We start from the raw sequence: 15,922 nt of genomic DNA, 5'->3' as shown, positions 1-15,922 counted from the left end.
TTTGACACATTTAACATTTTTGATTAGGACAAATATAATAAGAAACCCTTTGCGTATTAAAGAAATAGTCACATTTGTTTTAAAATACAAAACCATGTAATGCTGATCAATTAGTGATTTTGTTTGTTCGTTCATGGGCTGAAACTCCCACGGCTTTTACGTGTATGACCGTTTTTACCCCACCATTTAGGCAGCCATACGCCGCTTTCGGAGGAAGCATGCTGGGTATTTTCGTGTTTCTATAACCCACCGAACTCTGACATGGATTACAGGATCTTTTTCGTGCGCACTTGGTCTTGTGCTTGCGTGTACACACGGGGGTGTTCGGACACCGAGGAGAGTCTGCACACAAAGGTAACTCTGAGAAATAAACCTCTCGCCAAACGTGTGGACGAACTCACGCTGACAGCGGCCAACTGGATACAAATCCAGCGCGCTACCGACTGAGCTACATTCCCGCCCCATCAATTAGTGATAATTATCAACACTCAAAATACAATTTGTATTCACAATGCTGCGACTTTTCGGCTATCTCTGAATATATATGCAGCGAAAGGCAATGTGTTTTGTAAGGACTCCCAGTGCCGTGCTGACGTCCTCGGTGATCCATCACCAGGCATAAACAAGTGATGCGCCTTCCCTTCCTTCAAAAGATGAGACTTGATCTGCTTGGCTGCATTTGCTACCTCTCCTCTGCAGCCCAGGTCCAACAGAGTTTCCCTGAAACTGACAACAATTTATCAAATCATTAGTTAGTGTACATAGTCTGAAGCCACCTGAACACACGACAGCCATTTTCCTTCAGTTCTCCCCTTATTTATACTATAGGTACATGTTTTTAATTTATTTACACTCATCCTCATGGTACTGAAAAAGTGCCATGAAAGGCAGAAAATAAGAAATAGAAAGTCAAACAGAATGAGGCAGAGCGATGTTAAGATATCAAATAACCAAAGGGAAATAATCGCTCAATGCATACGACATGTGTAATACTAATAGAGTAAGCGAGAGTTGTACGGAACCTTTTCTCCTGGCACCTGAGAGAATAACAAGCATTGAAATGAACAAGCGACTTTCATCCTCAAAAAAGGATGATCACCGCAAGCTCATATGCTCATCATTCTCCAAGGCACTCCAACTAACACCTACCTACACAGTCATATACAAGAACCAGCTTTTATTCTCGACCGGACTTAGTCCTTAGATCAAGACTGGTTTTAAACAGAACAAATTCAATGTTCATTTCAATGCTTGTTATTCTCTCAGGTGCCAGGAGAAAAGGTTCCGTACAACTCTCGCTTACTCTATTACACATGTCGTATGCATTGAGCGATTACTTCCCTTTGGTTATTTGATAAGAAATAGAAAATAAGGAGCTCAATATTAGCTGATTCTTCAAAGCTTCCTTCACATACAAAGTAACACACACATGAATACAAACACAAAGCCTGTATTACAACATAAGATAAAAATCAGGGACACATAATTCAGAAAACTTCCATAACACAAACATTTAAACCAGGAATGATGACACAAAGTGCTTTCCAAAAGTGTTATTTGTGACTGATCATGCCAAAACATCTTGACAGTACAGGCAAATACTGTGAAACTTATCTTAGGCCTAAAAAAAAATAGGTGTGGTTACGGTAACCCGACCTACCCTATTTTTAAGGGCCAACCCTATAACTTTTTATTACATTTGTCCAACAAAACAAAAACAAGAGGCGAAGCCTTCAAGGCTCACGTAAGAAATAGACAAACAGTAACACAAACTCAATCACTCCGTCACACATACACACCCACACACACAGTAAGCTTAGGTGAAACCACAGGCACTCGTCACGATCGGGTCGGGATCAAAGTGGGCGGGGCCTGTGCGCTCTCAGTACTACTACTATTACAAGGTAAAACTCTCTTCGTTGCTCTAGACCGAACGGAAGTAGTGAAGTTATCAGAAACCGAGATTGCAGCAGACGACAGACAGGTTGCGCATGTTTTCTGCGCATGTGACCCCGTGACCAGGCATAATTAAAAAGTTGTCAGCGGCGTTCGTCAGTCGATCTGTCTGTTCACCGCCAACTTTCCTATTCCTTGATTCTTCTTGCAACTTCCAGATAATGGGATGCAAACATAAATTTAGATTGTCTCATCCTTGTGATGGAGTTGGAAATCATGGATTCACCAGAGAAAATATATAGCTGATTCGGCCAGTGTGACCAGTGCATCAAGTCTTCGGATAGTTTTCGAAAACTGGAAAATCTGTTTTGTCAGGGATTGTGGTTGTGTTTCAACCACGAGCAGAGATGAGAGAATTGTTTGTTTACTGCCGATGAACTCATTCAAAGCCTGTTGTTGAACGTCACGAAACATATGACCCAAGGTATTGACCATGTTCTGCTGAAGACGTAACGGAGTCCACATGTGAAGGTGAGCGAATTTTCGAATAGATAATCCCAAACACATGTATCCCCAACCCTTCAGCAGGTTATTTGAAAGAGAGAGAGAGAGAGAGAGAGAGAGAGAGAGAGAGAGAGAGAAAGAGAGAGAGAGAAAGAGAGAGAGAGAGAGATTGGGTAGCGTGGGTATGGCAGCTCACTCATTCAAGTAGATCTCAAACTCAGTCTGTGCACCTAGTTCAGTTGTAATTTAGATCTAACGACCAGAAGCAAATGACAAGTTAGGGGATTTTATGTTTCCTCTCTCAGATTGATGTGATTTTTTAAAAGCGAAGGGGAGGGGTAAATCCGTTTTAAATTGTAATTTAAAGATTCATAGCTGAATATGGAAGCAGCAATTATCGAGTGATACCAACTACAGATTATATTTCATCAGGTTTACACATCAGTTGTCCAGTCACACAATTTCGGCTATCGGGTGTAGATCTACATTATGAATCAGAAGTTAATTATTTGACACATAATTTTAAGGGTATTGGCACTTTTGCAGGTGGAGTATTCTACATTGATGACTGATAGTGCTGGAACAGCAAATTGCAGAAGAACTTTACAAGAAGCCTCATATCCAGTGGAGCTACAGACGTAACAAAGAGACATCCGTTTACACAGCGGATGCTTGGGGAACTGCATGCAGGCCGAACACGGAAAACCCGAGGCGACATGCATGAGCAGAACTAATCTCTTGAGGAATAACAACAGAAGGTCAACTCTTCATCTCTGAGTAAGTTCAGACACCTATTCTTCAATGGTTTAATTAGGACATGTTATCAGAAAATACAAGATCATCTGTGTGTGTGTGTGTGTGTGTGTGTGTGTGTGTGTGTGTGTGTGTGTGTGTGTGTGTGTGTGTGTGTGTTTTCTAGTGATACATTTTTATTTTACATTTTTAGTTAGACTTAGAGCTTTGACTATTTACACACTTCTAGGAATTGACTTTTAGACATGATTAATTACCTGATTTAGATTAATTACCTGTCTAATTACCATTTTGAGTTATGCACATGTTTGCGTTTATGCAAAACAGCTTGTCTTCAGCTAGGTTGTTCTTCTTCTTGGTTGTGGTGGTGTTTGTTTGCTTGTTTCCTCTGTTTTTAGTTTTGTTTCTTTTAATATTTGAGAAACTCTGTGTGATAAGAGAGTGAGTGTACTACGTACAAAAGCAAAACAAATAAGTAGATGGAGAGGTGAACGAAAAAAGCTGCAGTGTTTTGGCTTAAGGACTATACGCACTAATGATATTCTGAACTGTTTGTTTCAGTAACAGTCTGATGGACAAGAACTATACAGTGGAGAGGAAGTGGATTTACCTTAGCGGCCAACTTTTTCAAGATTTATCACAAAATTGTTTCAATCAGAGGGCCTCCAACATGTCAAAATGTACCGGACAGCAGGCTGATTAGCCAGTGGTCACAACAGTGCTTCAAATCAGAAAAAAAAGTGTGGACCAGTGAGAGAAAAAAAAACTTAGGCCTAAGAGCAACACTGCAGTTGACGATGTTTGGAAACAAATCTACTGAGGGTTTTATTGACCGCCGACCTTTAGGAACCTTAATTATGCCAAGGGATAATAATGTTCAGGCAAGTGATGAAAAGCCTCACAGTCCCGATACACATTTTCTGCAAATAAATATGACGCACTGTTCTTTCCAAAACCTGCACATCCAAACTTATGAGTACTACCATCATGTGTTAACTTTTTCAATCAGCAGTCAAACTATCATGCTGGCAGTGAATGTGGGCTCCCTCGTGCATATTTCCGACACCAACACTTTGACAAAATATGCACTTTATGATTATTGTTCACTATTATACGATCAACATGTGTGTGGTTTTTTTTGTTTTTGTTTTTTTTTATCTCGGCTCACCATCCAGAAATAAAACTACTCCATAAACACTCACAGTCTTTTTCGGAAAATGTCTATTGAAAGACGAAAGAAGAGTGTATACTTGCATGTTTCTTGAATACAAGAATGAATGCTTGCATGTTGCTGTTGAATGTGTTCGTTCAACTTTAGCAGTATGATTCCAAACAGTATGTGTGTTTGTGTGTGTGTCGAAAGAAGTGTTGTAATAATTTTGAATGCAGATTATTAGTTAAGTGTGTCTTCCTCTATACTGTTGTTGCTAAATTGTATTGTTGTACATTGGTATGAATTAGTAACATATGGAGGTGTTTAATGAAAGATTTAATTTGAAATAAATATATATGAAGGATCATGATATAATTACTCATGTGTGACTTCTTCAATGGTTTTGAAGTATGCACATGCAGGTATGAGATGTGGAATGATCCTGAGTATATGGCTTCTGAAAATAAAAATATAAATAAGAATATGTCTTGTGATGAACACCAGAACCTGTAAACAATTAGTTACTTTGTTGAAAAAAATGTGTGCATAAAATATGCAGCAGGAGGGTATTATCTGCTTAATTTTCAATCAATTCGATTAGCATTTTGATCAACTTATAATTGCACAGATGGGTCAAGCTCGGTTGCCCTACTCAGTACTGTACACAGATGTCACTGCACTTGGTGCTCTTTGTGTGCTAGCTAACTGGGAATCTAAGCCTGCAAATTAGATTATTTGGATGCAGAGTCTACTTCTTGAAAAGATAAATCCTAACTTCACTCTCAACATAAACCACAAAGTACAATTGGGTTAAATATGTTTTGCTGTGGCATTATGTTCATTGATGAAAAATAGCAATAAAGATCACACTGTAAGCATGCAAGAACCCTGATTGTATATCCTTCTCTGCAAGCGTCTCGTGCTGTGTGCATTATCTGACCTGACTGCTTTAGAATCTAGGGGTCCTTTACGTCCTCACAGGAAATTTTCCTTTTAGGGACGTGAGTTGATGATACGCTTTGCTATCGTTCTACATCAACAACCAACCCGTAACTGATGTGGATGGGAAACAAAATTTCTCTCTTTCCTCTCTATCTCCCTCCCTCTCTCTTATGGTGCGCAATTTTGGACAGACATTGAGAAAAGCTCCATAAAAATAACAGTCTTGAGCAACAAAAACAATCTTACTATTTCATTCAAGATTACACGTAACCAACCTTCTTATGTTTTCTCAAATCTACAACAGATCTACACGTCAGATTTCGCGCAATATTTTTCCTTCAGCCAATGAAGGCACAGCTTGTTGTCTTGGTTTGATTATAAGGGGAAGTAAGTCATACGTAACTTCCGTTCGGTCTAGAACAACGTGGGTTTTTGTGTGCCAAAATCCGTGCCGTTTTGCAAAATAACAGCCGTAGCAACGTCTAATTGGTATAAATCTGTAGCTGCCTGATAGTTTAATGTATACTTGATTTTATCATAGCCGTTGTTTTGCTTTGCTAAGCTGTGTATGGCAGGAATGCGAAGTTTGCCGACGAGGTCGAGAGAATCAGTATCATACCTTGTATAAACCATAAGAAAAGACCCCCCGTCCATCACAAGTGACAGCCATAGGCCACGCCCACCTCGTGACGAGTGCCTGTGCCTACTTACAGGGACACGACTGCCAACTAGTCTCGGCCCGCTCAAAATAACAATGACCGAGACCACACACACCACGCGAGAGAGAAAGACTACAGGGAGGCATGCAGTCATGATGCATTAATTGACGTCAAACACTTTTGACCGTGACGTAATCTTATGCGAGCTTTATCCATAGTCTTGGATAACCACTCACACATAGACTCGGAAATGTTAAAGTTTCTACCACAGACATACACACACACGCACACACGCACGCACAAACGCACGCACAGACAGACAAAGTTACGATCGCATAGGCTACACTTACGTGAGCCAAAAAACGAGTGCAAAAAACGCAATGAAAGCGAAAGCGCCCGTGTCGCACACTTATTTCCCTGTCAAGTACCGTACTTTCCGGGTCATAAGGCGCGACTTTTTTCCTCGAGTTCGACCCCTGCGTCTTGTATAACAAAGCGCCTAATCCGTGTATGAAATACGAAAAAAATCAAAGAGACCGCTTGAGTACCAGTCAAACAACTTGTGATAATGCATGTTTCAGCTACTAGGTACTGCCCTGCCTTTGATCTGGCCGCACACACAGATTTCCACTCTGTTAAACTCGGTCACTGACCGGTCACTGACCCCGATGCAGGAAGTGTTTTCTCTCTCAGATATGACAGAGGAACCACCTCTCATGGCAAAAACTGGGTCATTGACCCCTGGGAAGTAGGTCGTGTCTTTTAACAAGGCCACCCAGCTATCACAATGCCTTTGGTCACTGACCGGTCACTGACCCCGATGCAGGAAGTGTTTCCTCTCTCAGATATGACAGGGGAACCACCTCTCATGGCAAAAACTGGGTCATTTTAGTGCGCCCTATTGGCCCCCTGCGTCCAATGGGTGACTGGATTACAATTTTTTGTTTAAAAGAAGGGGGTGCGTCTTAGATAACAAAGCGCCTTGTCACCCGGAAAGTACGGTAGGTTTAATTTGTACACATTAGAAAAAAAAGTTTAAAAAAAAAAGTGATTGCCTACCTACCTACCCTATTTTTTGGGGCTATGTTACCGTAACCACACCTATTTTTTTTTTTGGCCTTACAGGCAGCTAATTGTACAGTGGAACCTTGTATTGAAGAAACTAGCTTTCCAAGTTTTCAGTTCACAATGTAATTATGTCTGAAAACAATTCCATTTAAAGATGGTTTCTCTCATAGGACGTGATCTGCTTTCAGTATATTTTTGTGTTAATAGTCAAGATCTTTTGAAAGGTAGGTTCCATTGTACCCACAAACGAAACAAGTGTAAAACACAAACACTCACCAGTAATATTATTTGAGATTGATTTGTGAAACTCTACAGCAAGGGAACACATGGAACGTAAGTGGCTGCCAGGGCTCTGAGTCTGACTTTCCTTGTTTCAGTGTCTCTCATTTGTGTTGACAGCATCGATTAGCAGCACCTTGAGAAGCTACACAAAAGAAAAGAACATTGTCAATAAATAATTTCCTTTTACATCAGTTGGTCTTTTTTACATGTAAGTTCACGGATAAATCTAAAGTGCATTTCAGAGCCGTGTTCATCCCAGACACAGAGGACAATCAGCCAGTTGGACCTGCATGAATTCAAAATATATGTGGGTCAATATGTTTTGGCCAGAAAACAATTTTGGGGTACTACTTGTCTCCAAAACCCCTGAAAACCCCATCTAGACTAACTAAATCTATCTTCAAAGTGAATTATTGGACATGCCTGTGAAAAGTAAGCCTGTCTGCAAACCTCTCCCCCACCCCCACCCCTCTCGCCAAAGCTATAGAATTAAATCCGCATGTGAGTTTGGGACGTCTTGTTAACTGCGTGTTGAAGAAACAGAAATAGTCCCTGATTTTGAATTCTTGAACTCCAACTCCAAGCATCAAAGCACGTGGGTAGGGAAGGGAGAGAACTTGAAAACGGCGAGTAAACCGCATCAGAGATTGTTGCCCTTTAAGTGGCTGCCACTCTGAACCTCACAAACTGTACTTTCCTCCTCCTGGCTACTCAAAAAGACATTTATAAGTAAATCTGAATCCAAGAAAAATCGATAGTACGTCAGTTCAAAAGCTCGTCAATTTGGAAAAAGGGGGGTGTATTTTTGCGGTGGCGGTGGTATAGTGGGTGGGTGGGGTGGAGGGGGGGTAGTTGTGGTGATTGCGTTGGTGGTGGTGGTGGTGGTGGTGTGTGTGGGGGGAGGTGGGAAGGGGGGGGGGGGCAAAGATCAAAGGGAAGAAACTGGGCATTGAGGGTGAAAAAGCTTGAGGGTGAGATGTCCTCAAGAACGGTTTTTGCAAACGCCAAAGGGACAATACATTCGGGATGAAGACATATACACCTAGACACATTACAACAAGTCGCGTAAGGCGAAAATACAATATTTAGTCAAGTAGCTGTCGAACTCACAGAATGAAACTGAACGCAATGCCATTTTTCAGCAAGACCGTATACTCGTAGCATCGTCAGTCCACCGCTCATGGCAAAGGCAGTGAAATTGACAAGAAGAGCGGGGTAGTAGTTGCGCTAAGAAGGATAGCACGCTTTTCTGTATATAGTACCTCTCTTTGTTTTAACTTTCTGAGCGTGTTTTTAATCCAAACATATCATATCTATATGTTTTTGGAATCAGGAACCGACAAGGAATAAGTTGAAAGTGTTTTTAAATTGATTTGGACAATTTAATTTTGATAATAATTTTTATATATTTAATTTTCAGAGCTTGTTTTTAATCCGAATATAACATATTTATATGTTTTTGGAATCAGCAAATGATGGAGAATAAGATAAACGTAAATTTGGATCGTTTTATAAATTTTTATTTTTTTTTACAATTTTCCGATTTTTAATGACCAAAGTCATTAATTAATTTTTAAGCCACCAAGCTGAAATGCAATACCGAAGTCCGGGCTTCGTCGAAGATTAAATGAGGGCGTGACAGTGCCGCCTCAACTTTCACGAAAAGCCGGATATGACGTCATCAAAGACATTTATCAAAAAAATGAAAAAAACGTTCGGGGATTTCATACCCAGGAACTCTCATGTCAAATTTCATAAAGATCGGTCCAGTAGTCTGAATCGCTCTACACACACACAGACACACACACATACACACACACACGCACACACGCACATACACCACGACCCTCGTTTCGATTCCCCCTCGATGTTAAAATATTTAGTCAAAACTTGACTAAATATAAAAACAAGTATGGACCCGTTGACGATATGTGGCATTCTGCTGTGCGTCCAACGTCTTTAATGGATCAAATTCAATGTTAAGTGGTGTCAGAAGTGTCCTATTCTTGGCCACAGAAACAAACAACAACAAAAACAACAACAACAACAACAACAACATAACCAATTATAACAACGACAGCAACAGTGACTTTTCTGATCCTTCCATAGTAAAACAAAATTTAAAAACAAAAAACAAACAACAGCTAATAGAACAGTTAAAACTGTTGGCTATAAAGGACAAACTAACTAAACAGTAACCTGCAAAAATGTTGTAAATAACGGAAAGAATGACTGTTTTACAGGGTGACTGATAATCTATTTACTGTACGGCAACCTTCCTTATTTAATGAACTGAAGCACTCACAAAAATGCGTTTATCTGGAAGTGGAATAATTAGACAGTATTTTACAGGAAGAGTGCAATGTCAAGGACGCATTCAGTTCACACTGCAAACTTTGGTCACAGGATTTGGTGTTGTCACGGGACATCTATCAACACAGGATTACAACCTCTAAAAACCAAACCAAACTGCACACTCACATGCTGCTTTCGCGGATTTGGATTCCGCTGCTCTACGGTCCACACCCAAACAGATAGAGTCAACAACCTCTCTTCCCACAATTCCTCCAACGGATGTGTACTCTCCAGCTTCAAGAACCGTAACTCTGCGTGTTAGTTCCCCTTCGGTTCTCCAATCCCGATTCGGTTCAACAAAGCAAACAAAAGCAAGAAAAGACTCGATTACCGTGGTCCTTGCAATAGACCGTCTCTTGAGACGAGTGAGGCAGAGAGCTATTTTATCATCTGAGACAAAAAGGGACGCGTGTGTAAGCTAACGCTTTTAATGTGGACGACGTCCGTGCTAATTTTCATTATCGTGATAACTGACCATGTCGACATTAAGTGATGTAAATAATGATGTAAAGGTACTCATAGTAGTCGTGGTGATAACTGACCATGCCGACATTAAGCGATGAAAACAATGATGTGATCGATGGTACTCATAATAGTCGTGGTGATAACTGACCATGCCGACATTAAGTGATGAAAACAATGATGTGATGGTACTCATAATAGTCGTGGTGATAACTGCCCAGCCAGCAAGACATTAGCGGCCGATAATCGGCCGAACACCCTTCAAAAAGTCGGGCCGGTGACGTCAAAACATACGACGCGGGTGTTGGCCCGACTAACTTTTGCAAAGAGGCAACGAGGCGGCCGATAGGCGGCCGAACACCTGCACTATGGCGGCACGCATCCGGTCCGATGTTAATCGGCCCGATGACTTGTTTGACCTGCGGTCCGACACCTTATGCCGACATCGGGAAGATATCGATTTCAGCGGGAAGACATCGGGACGATGTCGGCATAAGGTGTCGGGCCGCAGGTCCAACAAGCCATCGGGCCGATTAACATCGGACCGGATGCGTGCCGCCATAGTACAGGTGTTCGGCCGCCTGTCGGCCTCCTCGTTGCCTCTTTGCAAAAGTTAGTCGGGCCAACACCCGCGTCGTATCTTTTGACGTCACCTGCCCGACTTTTTGAATGGTGTTCGGCCGACTATCGGCCGCTAATGTCTTGCTGGCTGGGTGCAGCTACAGATACAGCAGTATGTACCACCACCACCCCCCCCCCCAAGTGTAACAGTGCAAAATTCACTTACAGCTACAGCAGTATAACCCCCCTCCCCCCAGTGTTACAGTGGAAAACAAACCTACAGATACAGCAGTGTGTACAACCCCCCCCCCCCCCCCCCAATGTAACAGTGCAAAACACATCAGCTACAGATACAGCAGTATGTAGAACCCCCCGCCCCTACCGCCCTCACTGTAACAGTACAAAACACACCTACAGCTACAGATACAGCCGTATACACACCCCCCCCCCCCCCCTCAGTATTACAGTATAAAACACACCTACAGCAACAGATTCAGCAGTATATACAACCCCCCAAGTGTAACAGTGCAAAAATTACTTACAGCTACAGCAGTATGTACACCTCCCCTCCCCCTTAGTAACAGTGCAAAACACACCTACAGCTACGGCAGTATGTACAACCCCCCCCCCCCCCCACCACGGTAACAGTACAAAACTCATTTACAGCTACAGATTCAGAATTATGTACATCCCCCTCCCCCCGCTGCCACCACTGTAACAGTACAAAACATACCTACAGCTTCAGATACAGCAGTATGTACAACACTCAACGGCCTTCCCCCGTGTAGAGTGCAAAACACACCTAGACCTACAGATACAGCAGTATGTACAACCCCCCCCCCCTCCCCGCCTACTGTAACAGTACATAACACACCTACAGCTCCATCAGTATGTACAAACCCCCCCCCCCCCCCCCAAGTGTAACAGTACAAAACACGCCTACAGCTACAGATAGATCAGTATGTACCCCCCCCCCCCCTCCCAAGTGTTACAATGCAATACCTACAGCTACAGATACATCAGTATGTACACCCCACCCCCCAAGTGTAACAGTGCAAACCACACTTACAGCTACAGATTCAGCAGTATGTACTCCACCCCCCCCCCCCCCCTGTAACAGTGCAAAAATCACTAACAGCTACAGCAGTATACCCCCCCTCCCCGTACAGCTACAGCAGTATAAACAAGAAGGGCAAAGCCCATACGACTCACATGCTTGACCTTTACATGACCTTGGCCTTCAGGGTCAAGGTCAAACAACTAAACCTAGCAATGACATCATATACTAAGAACTGCTTTACACATTTTTTCTACCAAAATACATGTGACCTTGACCCAAGGTCAAGGTCATCCAAGGTCATGCAACACAAAGCTGTTAATTCAAGACATAGGAAGTACAATGGTGCTTATTGGCTCTTTCTACCATGAGATATGGTCACTTTTAGTGGTTCACTACCTTATTTTGGTCACATTTCATAAGGGTCAAAGTGACCTTGACCTTGATCATATGTGACCAAATGTGTCTCATGATGAAAGCATAACATGTGCCACACATAATTTTTAAGTTTGAAACAGTTATCTTCCATAGTTCAGGGTCAAGGTCACTTCAAAATATGTATACAATCCAACTTTGAAGAGCTCCTGTGACCTTGACCTTGAAGCAAGGTAAACCAAACTGGTATCAAAAGATGGGGCTTACTTTGCCCTATATATCATATATAGGTGAGGTATTCAATCTCAAAAACTTCAGAGAAAATGTGAAAAATAGCTGTTTTTTAGAACACATTTATGGCCCCTGCGACCTTGACCTTGAAGCAAGGTCAAGATGCTATGTATGTTTTTTGGGGCCTTGTCATCATACACCATCTTGCCAAATTTGGTACTGATAGACTGAATAGTGTCCAAGAAATATCCAACGTTAAAGTTTTCCGGACGTCCGGACGGACGACTCGGGTGAGTACATAGACTCACTTTTGCTTCGCATGTGAGTCAAAAATCACTAACAGCTACAGCAGTATGTACCCCCCCTCCCCGTACAGCTACAGCAGTATATCATGCAGCTACAGATACAGCAGTATGTACCACCCCCCCCCCCCCCCCCAAATGTAACAGTGCAAAATTCACTTACAGCTACAGCAGTACAACCCCCCCCCCTCCCCCCAGTGTTACAGTGGAAAACAAACCTACAGATACAGCAGTGTGTACAACCCTCCCCCAATCCAAGTGTAACAGTGTAAAAAACACCTACAGCTACAGCAGTATGTACACCCCCCCCCCCCCTCCCAACTGTAACAGCTCAAATCGCACCTACTGCTACAGATACAGCAGTGTGTTCAACCCCCCTCCCCCCCCCCCCCCCCCCGTGTAACAGTGCAAAACACACCTACAGCTACAGATTATGAGATACAGCAGTATGTACAACCCCCCCCCCCCCCCCACTGCAACAGTACAGAACTCATTTACAGCTACAGATTCAGAATTATGTACACCCCCCCTCCCCCCGCTGCCACCAATGTAACAGTACAAAACTTCCCTACAGCAGTATGTACAACACTCCACCGCCTTCCCCCGTGTAGAGTGCAAAACACACTTAGAGCTACAGATACAGCAGTATGTTCAACCCCCCCCCCCCCCCCCTGTGTGCAAAACACACCTACAGCTACATATACAGCAGTATGTTCAACCCCCCCTCCCCCCCTACTGTAACAGTACATAACACACCTACAGCTACAGATACATCAGTATGTACAACCGCCCCCCCCCCCCCCCCCCCCAAGTGTAACAGTACAAAACACACCTCCAGCTACATATTCAGCAGTATGTACACCCCCCCCCCCCTCCCCAGTGTTACTGTGCAAAAAACACCTACAGCTACAGATTCAGCAGTATGTACACCCCCCCCCCCCCCCCCCCCCAAGTGTGCATCAGTGCAAAACACACCACCAGCTACAGATAGATCAGTATGTACCCCCCCCCCCCAAGTGTTACAATGCAATACACACACCTACAGCTACAGATACATCGGTATACATACACCCCACCCCCCAAGTGTAACAGCCCAGCCAGCAAGACATTAGCGGCCGATAATCGGCCGAACACCCTTCAAAAAGTCGGGCCGGTGACGTCAAAACATACGACGCGGGTGTTGGCCCGACTAACTTTTGCAAAGAGGCAACGATGCGGCCGATAGGCGGCCGAACACCTGCACTATGGCGGCACGCATCCGGTCCGATGTTAATCGGCCCGATGACTTGTTTGACCTGCGGTCCGACACCTTATGCCGACATCGGGAAGATATCGATTTCAGCGGGAAGACATCGGGACGATGTCGGCATAAGGTGTCGGGCCGCAGGTCCAACAAGCCATCGGGCCGATTAACATCGGACCGGATGCGTGCCGCCATAGTACAGGTGTTCGGCCGCCTGTCGGCCGCCTCGTTGCCTCTTTGCAAAAGTTAGTCGGGCCAACACCCGCGTCGTATCTTTTGACGTCACCTGCCCGACTTTTTGAAGGGTGTTCGGCCGACTATCGGCCGCTAATGTCTTGCTGGCTGGGTGCAGCTACAGATACAGCAGTATGTACCACCACCACCCCCCCCCCCCCCCCAAGTGTAACAGTGCAAAATTCACTTACAGCTACAGCTACAGCAGTATAACCCCCCCTCCCCCCAGTGTTACAGTGGAAAACAAACCTACAGATACAGCAGTGTGTACAACCCCCCCCCCCCCCCCAGTGTAACAGTGCAAAACAAATCACCAGCTAGAGATACAGCAGTATGTAGAACCCCCCGCCCCTACCGCCCTCACTGTAACAGTACAAAACACACCTACAGCTACAGATACAGCCGTATACACCCCCCCCCCCCTCAGTATTACAGTATAAAACACACCTACAGCAACAGATTCAGCAGTATATACAACCCCCCAAGTGTAACAGTGCAAAAATTACTTACAGCTACAGCTACAGCAGTATGTACACCTCCCCTCCCCCTTAGTAACAGTGCAAAACACACCTACAGCTACAGCAGTATGTACAACCCCCAACCCCCCCCCCCCCCACCACTGTAACAGTACAAAACTCATTTACAGCTACAGATTCAGAATTATGTACATCCCCCTCCCCCCGCTGCCACCACTGTAACAGTACCAAACATACCTACAGCTTCAGATACAGCAGTATGTACAACACTCAACCGCCTTCCCCCGTGTAGAGTGCAAAACACACCTAGACCTACAGATACAGCAGTATGTACAACCCCCCCCCCACCACCCCCCCCACCCCCTGTGTGCAAAACACACCTACAGCTACATATACAGCAGTATGTTCAACCCCCCCCCCCCCCCCCCCGCCTACTGTAACAGTACATAACACACCTACAGCTACATCAGTATGTACAAACCGCCCCCCCCCCACCCCCAAGTGTAACAGTACAAAACACGCCTACAGCTACAGATAGATCAGTATGTACACCCCCCTCCCCCCCCCCAAGTGTTACAATGCAATACCTACAGCTACAGATACATCAGTATGTACACCCCACCCCCCAAGTGTAACAGTGCAAACCACACTTACAGCTACAGATTCAGCAGTATGTACTCCACCCCCACCCCCCCCCCCCCCCGTGTAACAGTGCAAAAATCACTAACAGCTACAGCAGTATACCCCCCCTCCCCGTACAGCTACAGCAGTATAAACAAGAAGGGCAAAGCCCATACGACTCACATGCTTGACCTTGACCTTTACATGACCTTGGCCTTCAGGGTCAAGGTCAAATAACTAAACCTAGCAATGACATCATACACTAAGAACTGCTTTACACATTTTTCCTACCAAAATACATGTGACCTTGACCCAAGGTCAAGGTCATCCAAGGTCATGCAACACAAAGCTGTTAATTCAAGACATAGGAAGTACAATGGTGCTTATTAGCGAGCTTTAGATTGACCAACGAAACTTAGTTCGTAGCGATCCCTTTCGTTTCCGGTTATGCAATCGGGAAATCCCTGCGAACTTTTCTTCGCGCCTGCGGTTCTGAGGCGGTAGCACCTTTAGAAGCAGACGAAATGTTTGTCGTGCTCATCCAAACCAATGGCTAAAACATTGGATAGTGTTCGTGTGTTGCACCACACTTTGAATTGTTGGGTGTGACGAAAACTCGTGGTGACGATTTTAAACCATGTTGGGTCACGCATGGTCCAATCTTACATGGTCCAATCTTACATGGTCCAACCTTACATGGTCCAACCTTACATGGTCCAATCTTACATGGTCCAATATTACATGGTCC

The 15,922-nt window shown here is 44.0% G+C and overlaps 2 long non-coding RNA genes across 2 annotated transcripts in view; both read left to right on the top strand.

Moving 5' to 3' along the window:
* The window catches only part of LOC138975256 (uncharacterized), a 119,300-nt gene that overhangs the window by 86,556 nt on the left and 16,822 nt on the right, over positions 1-15,922 (top strand). The gene's annotated exons all lie outside the window — the stretch shown is intronic.
* On the top strand, positions 1,713-6,832 carry LOC138975243 (uncharacterized). Its single transcript, XR_011458569.1, has 3 exons — positions 1,713-2,427; positions 2,947-3,177; positions 3,715-6,832. It is a non-coding gene; the product is annotated as an uncharacterized lncRNA (long non-coding RNA).

This window comes from Littorina saxatilis, linkage group LG9 (assembly GCF_037325665.1).
Source record: "Littorina saxatilis isolate snail1 linkage group LG9, US_GU_Lsax_2.0, whole genome shotgun sequence".
Lineage (NCBI taxonomy): Eukaryota > Metazoa > Mollusca > Gastropoda > Littorinimorpha > Littorinidae > Littorina > Littorina saxatilis.
Note: the sequence above shows the minus strand (reverse complement) of the source record. Positions and strands in the feature narration are given on the sequence as shown.